This window comes from Solanum tuberosum, unplaced genomic scaffold, assembly GCF_000226075.1.
Source record: "Solanum tuberosum cultivar DM 1-3 516 R44 unplaced genomic scaffold, SolTub_3.0 scf00539, whole genome shotgun sequence".
NCBI lineage: Eukaryota > Viridiplantae > Streptophyta > Magnoliopsida > Solanales > Solanaceae > Solanum > Solanum tuberosum.
The window spans coordinates 37549-44884 of NW_006239458.1; the positions used below are offsets into that span (position 1 = coordinate 37549).

Genomic DNA, 7336 nt, shown 5'->3' on the forward strand with positions numbered 1-7336 from the left:
AAGGGTCTCGTGTGACATTTTAATTCACATCACCCAAGGAAGAATACGAATTCATACGTGCGGACATATAACTAAGGAAATTGATAAAATGACGTGTAGATGTCGAACACTCTATTTATCCGAACGAGTGAAATATCAAAATAACAGAATCATGAAAATAATTCAGCTGTGATCCCAATGCCTTTCACTGAAGGTCTTTCTAGCAAGAGAATAGCAAAATATCACTTCGGTGTTTTAGGAATTTCCCAGTAGTGGTGCTAAAATGAGGGACGTAGCTTCGCCTTAACATACCTTTTCAATGAACGCTCGAATGGCCGTAGCTTCTTCACGAAAGTTGTTCCTTACGTCCTAAACTTCGCAAACACTGTATATACACAGCTGGTACACACACACCTATAACCAGTTCATAATTGTTCTTAAATCGGCAAATTTGCCAAATGGCCTCAACTTGACGAAATTCCCGTAGAACTTCATAAAAACAATCATAAAAGAGTCCCGAGATGATTACCTTAGTTAACCAAGTGTAAACCTTTAAGAAACACCAATAACTACAAATTTATATCTTCAAAAACTTGCTCCAAACGCAGCTAATAGAAGGGGAAAACGATTACCCCGTGTAAAGATCACATTTCTAGGCACGGGGGTAATCTTTAATGGTAGAAATCGTCGAAAACTAACATTCATCATGAAAGTACTCCATAGGAACCTTCTCTTAAGCTTTCTTTCTGGTTTGGAAGTAAAATGAAATGTTTTCATGGCTTAAAACGTTAAATGAGCCGACACATCATATTTTTTACCCGACCTGGATTCTTCCCCGGTAGTCCCTAGTAAAACCCTAATAACTTTTTACTCTGATGTCGATTTGATACGGGGTTTTGTGCGTTGCAAACTAGACTCGTAGGCCTTCGATTTAATGGGTGATAGGCCTTCTAACTCTTTGTATATTGGGAGAAAACATCCAAGACATTTGACCCAAAGTTAAGAAAATATTATTAGAGAAACTTCGATAACTTTTGTCGACTTTAGTTTCACTAATTTTCTTGACTTCCAAACTTAACATACGACCCTTGTGCTATTATAATACCTCATAACACACTATTCTTAGCATGTTTTACACTCATAGGATTATCCACAAGGTATGGGACAAGTTAAACCTTTCAAACGGGCGAAGTTCTACCGGAGCCATTTCTTTTATCATGAACTTTGTTTGAGGGGTCCTTTTGACCTAAAACTTTAGTTTAGTTCCTTGATATTTCCACCTACTTGCAATCTTAATCTCCAATGTACGATACAAAGTCATATACACCTCATATAACCATGACATACTACGCCACATATATCATGCACGATTAGAGAAAAAGTACAGGATCGTACACATCCCCAAGTCGAACATAAAAACAAATACAATCACAACTTTTTAAATAATTTGGTGTTTCAGTGGAGATTTTCTACTGATTTTGTATTCATGTTTCAGGTAACTATCATAAATTCAATAACATAGTCCCCCTAATGTTATCGATTCAAGGAAAAACATTGATATTCATCAATAACAATAGAAAAATATTCAAGCAATGATGAGAGTTGAATAAAATAACAACAACCTTAACATATAAAGTAGTCAATTCAATCAATTTTCCATCAAACTAATAGCGGGATTTAAATCACACATCACACATAGAAAACACAGGAAAAAACGTACTTCAACAAAATTACAAATCGCCTCAACTATTGGAGCACCTGGGAAGTGAAGGATGAGATCAATCCTGCAAAACCTAAAAAAGAAAACGTAAATAAAGAAATCTTCAAACTTCAATGGATTTCCAAAATCGATTCTTCTTCAATGATTTAACAGGGCTTTATTGAAAATACAACCACTAGTGTAAAATTCTATAATCTGAAAGTAGGAATTTGTTTGGATTTGAAACCTAGAAGATATGCAAACAATGGCTTGCCTGTGAATCTTTCTCTTTAGCGTATGAGTTGAAAGGAGAAGGTTGAGGAAAACGATCTCCAGGTTATGTAGAAATATGGTTTTTTTTCTTATAAAAACTTAATTTTCTTATTATAATTGGAGAGAATAGTTAATTGTAGTAAAAAATAGGGTTTTTTTCTAAAAACATAATTTATAATTGGAGGAAATAGTTAATTGTAGTAAAAAAATTAGAGGGAAAAAAATGAAAGGCTGAAAGATGCGTTATATAATTAGTGATTTTTACTAATAAATTATTTTTATTGCCATTGAAAAGATACCTTTTAGCGGCTATTGTTTATATGTCACTAAAATATCAGCTTAAAGAATTAATGAGTGGTAATACAAGCAACTATTGGGATGAAATATTAGGCTAGAAGACTTTCACAAAGGTTGATTTCGGACAATCCAGGCCTAGTTAACAACTGATTTAAAAGGACTAGTACTCAGTTAGAAAGAAGAGGGGGTGAATCGTGAAGTCTGTGCTCCTCTGGTATGTGGTTAAAGTCAGAATGGTTGCATCTAGAATCCTCATTAATATTCCAATAAATGTAAACAATATGGCCATATCAAACGATACTATCAACTTTTCACTAGTAGCAGTAAACAGTTAAACCAAATCTATCGCCTGCCTACTCTTAGTTCTACTGCCTGTCATTTTGTACATCACTTTTACACGCTCAAGAGATTCTTTATTTTTTTCTAAGGAAGCTTCATACTTGCTCTTACTGAGATGCATTTCTAATACTAAATTTATTTAACTGCTACCATTTATTGTTGATTAACATTAGACCTACCATATACATGTACATTATGTCAACCTAGATGCATTACTAATACTTTGGGATAGAAATTGACACTGAAAACATGTTTGAACAGGAGTCATCACCATAAACAAATCCCACACACTTCTGAGTCTCATTCACCTCAGCTAAGTGACAAGTGCAGTAACATATTTGAAAAAATGTAGTTCAAGCCAAACTGCAGGACGCTAAGATAGTAGAGTCTGAGTTAGTCATTTTTAAGATAGTAGAGTCTGAGTTAGTCCTTTCTAAGATAGCAGAGTCTGAGTTGGTCATGTTTCTCCAACTTAATGGGCTTTCCGTCCCATTCACCAACTCAATTCGAGACAGCTAATGCTCCACTAAAAAGATTCAAATAACCTTTCAAGGTCAAATCAAGCTCACAGAGTTGGAACCATATGGATTCAAATTAACATATATAATATAGTTACTGCCCATACTAATAAGAAGGTCAAAAACATCTATAGTGTTAGCAGCACCTAGCATTTTAACCTTTAAGATTTTCAAATATAAAGTCAATGAAGTTACAAAATTTTGGACTTACATGGACAATTCGAGAACGCTCACCAACAAAAGATTTTCCATCGTGACCATGGGTATGAATGTGCAAATGCAACTCACTTGGTGTTGGATCTCGACCCTTTTCAACAGCCTATACAAAAATAAAATTGTAATCACTTCTTTTTAGAGATATCTCTATTACAAGAATGATTCAAGTAGATGACAAAAAGAAAAGCAGGTCTACAAGCCACTGCAATGAGGCTATATAGCTGGTCTGATTGCTTTCTTGTATTGAGATTTTAGAATGCTATACACAGCCCCCCTGCAAGTTTACTTTAGATACCGGGACATCGTTGTGAATCAGTAGTAAGTTGTGACCATTGTGCTTTTGACTAATACATAATGTGAACTTCTCATGCTATCAACCAATTTTACCAGGTCTACGTAGTCAAGGTATATGTTCTAAGAACTTAAAAAGCACAATAACATAGTTGATAACTCCCCTGCCCCCTACACACATTTCTATAACTCTACAACAACAACAAACTCAGTGTAATCAACAAAATTAACTAATCAAATTTGTCAGTTCTCGTTATCATTAAGACTAGAAGTATATTGGTCAAAAGCACAATGATCACAACTTCCAACAAATACCCAGTTCCTTAGAAAGTTCGTGAAATATATACTTACAAGTTTCTTTCGATACTCTCCGATTGAGAGAGAGCCTCCAGTGTGAGTTCCACGAGCGACTTCTCGTCCAGCACAACGATTCCTTGAATTTATTTCTGACCTCTCAACATTCTTAGCATCTCTCCAAAGTTGTGTCCAATATTCCCACACATTTTGAGGGACAAAGGATGGCTTAGTGTTGCTCGCTTTTTTTTTTAGAAATGAAATCTATGTACCTGGTTGCTGCCTTAACTTCCCATTGTGTTCTTACTACACCTTCATTAATGGAAGAGTCCCAATAGAAATATTTCTGAAATAAGATTTTCAAATTAAGTGATACATTAATATCCTATCTATAAAAGTTAATAACTTTCGAAACTCAATTATGATGAAAAACTATACCTTGAATTCTCCAAAATATCCATCTCTTATATCGTTTGAGACACCTTTCCAGTTAATTTCATTAGGATCGAGTTCATTTTTGAAAGACTCACATTTTCTAGAAGGTTTCAATCTATAAAAATTTCAGAAGTTATACATCAATATCATATTATAAATAAAAAAATAATAGCAAAACCATGGACTAACCCCTGCAGTAGTTAGAGTGACAAGAGTCCGTGCATGGCTACCACTTGAAGATGAAAATACTCGCTATATATGCATAGGGACCGTGAACAAGGTACTGAAACTTGACTTCCTTTGTTAATAAAGTAGAGTAGTCATGACCTGTTGATGATTTCCCAATGAAACAAGCAAAATTCCCCCAAATTCATAAAAAAAAACCTACCAACATCTCCAGATGAATTAAAACAAATACCAAAGCAAATGAAAAAACCAAGAAATACCAAACCAAAACACCAAACAAATCAAAAAGAGAAAATCCAACCTTATTTCGGTTCGAATTAGATGACATTTTATCAAAATAAAAAAAACAATCAGAACGTATTTAAGGCCCTCACAAATTAAGAACTATTCTCATCATTTTGTTAAGACATAACGTGTACAAGTGTTGAGACTGAGATATTGATACAGCATTGGGATGATAAAAAAGTAAGCTAAATGGGAAAGTGATAATTATATAAGAGTGAAATCAAATTTTTGAGATAAGAAAAGACAGGTCAGTTGTTGCAAGTTCAAGTAAAATAAAATTTGATGACTCTGATGAACATGAATCTTCATCTGAAGACGAGGAGGAGAAGGGAATAGAGATAGGAGCTTGCTGATGCGACCTTTGAAGAATTGTAGAGAACATAGTCTGATGGGTCGAATACAGTGTATAGGACACTTAATTCGGAAGGAAAAAGTAGCCTAGCTAACAAGAACAGGCCAATGGAGATGAGTAGCAAAAAGCCAGTAAGTCGATTAGGGAAATTATCCAAGTTCCTAAAAAGGCCACTCATGACCCTCGCTTTGAGTCATTAAATGGCCAGGTAGGTGAAAAAGGGTTCAAAAAGAGATACAATTTCCTTTATGAGGATAATATTCCAGCAGAAAAAGAGGATCTGAAGAAACAGAGAGGAAATCAAATGACCCAGAAGAGAAAAATGAAATGCAAAGTCGTGTTTCTTCGATTGACAAACAATTGAAATCGGCAGGAGTGACTGGCAGAGCACAAGAAGAAAGAGAGGGAAGCTCCTAAGCAGGGAAAACAACCTTATTATCTCAAAAAATCTGAAATTCAGAAATGCAAACTTATTGAGAAATACAAGTCACTAAAAGCTGCTGGCAAACTGGAATCATATATTGAGAAGAAAAGACGCAAGAATGATGCGAAAGATCACAGATTCTTTTTTTTTTTTTTTGATAAGGAAAAATCACAGATTCTTGCCATATCGGCGTCCTGGTGAGCAAGAAAACTAGTGAAATGACATGTTTATATGCTGTAGAAAATTTGTTTCCTTGGTTTTCTCCTCACAAATATGTAGAGAGCTTGCTTTTAAGAATACCATGTGCCTTTTCTTTTGTTAAGTGAATTTTGTTATCGTTCAGCTGATTTTTATAGACTTAGTGGCTATACTTGTTGTATTCAGAAACTGGATAGATATGGTTAAATTATAATATTCACACTAGCAATCCATCCTTAAAATATATAGCCATCCAATCCTACAACAATTATCTTGTACAACAGTAACAACACAACAATTATAGTTAATCAGCAGCTACAACAGTAACAACACAACAATTATAGCTAATCAGCAGCTACAACAGTAATAACATAACAACACTACAAACTTTGTATGCTTCCTAATTTATCAGGTTCCTAACAACAGTAACAACAGAACAAGGATACTTGCATCACAAACTGCTCAACACAAATATCATATCAACATAACTAAATAAATTAGCAGCACTACAAGTTGCACCACACTGCAACATCACAATATGAATATTAAGTTGTCACCATGTCACAGAACTTTAAAATTGTCTAGCACAAACAGAAAATTAAGTCCAAACATAGTACTAATAGTTCATATTCAAGTCAACAAAGTAATAACTACTTAATCAAGTAAATGATTTCCCACACAGAAAAAAAAGAAGGGAAAGCCAAATTTGATTCCAATTTAACTGTAGTTTTCTCATAAATAAAATCAAAACATCAAAGTGAAATCGTGAAATTAAAGTGTAATTTAGACTTACCTGTAGCAGAGAATGATAAATCGTGAGAACTTGAGCAGAGTTCTGATTCAGAGAGTTAAACTATGAGTTCTTAAGCAGAGTTCGAATTCTACGAGTGGAATGTGAGCTTCTGAGAGTGAAATCGAGGCAATGACCGACTGAGCGAACTACGGAGCTTCTAAGAAGAGAGTAAAATGTGAGCAGTGGCCAGTGAGTGCAGTGATGAGACTTCTAAGTTATAGGAACTAAACCAAAAGCCCCAAACCAAGTAACTACGTTGAGGATTTCAACTTGAAATTCTGAAATTTCAAACCATAAAAATAATAGAGGTTGAAAACTAAACCAAAAGCCCCAAATCAAGTAACAAGTGAACTTAGATTGAAATTCACAACACTTTTCTCATAACTCAAACCCAAACGTCACAGTGAAATCGTGAAATTAAGAATTTGAGACTTACTTCTGAGCTCTTGAACAAAATCAGTGAGATGGTGAGCTTCTGAGTCGGAGCACGCTTGTGGAGTCGATGAGAAATTAGTCGTCTGGAGTGAACAAAATCGAAGCCTATCCGTCGTCTTGAGTGAGTGAACAAAATTGTGAGCGTATCAGTCGTCGTTCTCATCTCTCGTTCTCATCTTGGTGGAGAAGATGGTCTCTCATTCTCGTTTCAGAATAAGGGAAAAATATGTCTCTAAAGGGTTTTGGAGTACAAAGAATATAACAAAAGTTATTAATTTCCCTAATATTTTATTGAGAGTGGTGACGCATTTAGCGACGGAAT

The 7336-nt window shown here is 34.8% G+C and overlaps 1 pseudogene; it reads left to right on the forward strand.

Annotated features, from left to right (window-relative positions):
* Positions 1 to 3492: 3492 nt before the first annotated feature.
* Positions 3493 to 6573, forward strand: LOC102579620 (ribosomal RNA processing protein 36 homolog; annotated as a pseudogene).
* The last annotated feature ends 763 nt before the right edge of the window (positions 6574 to 7336 follow it).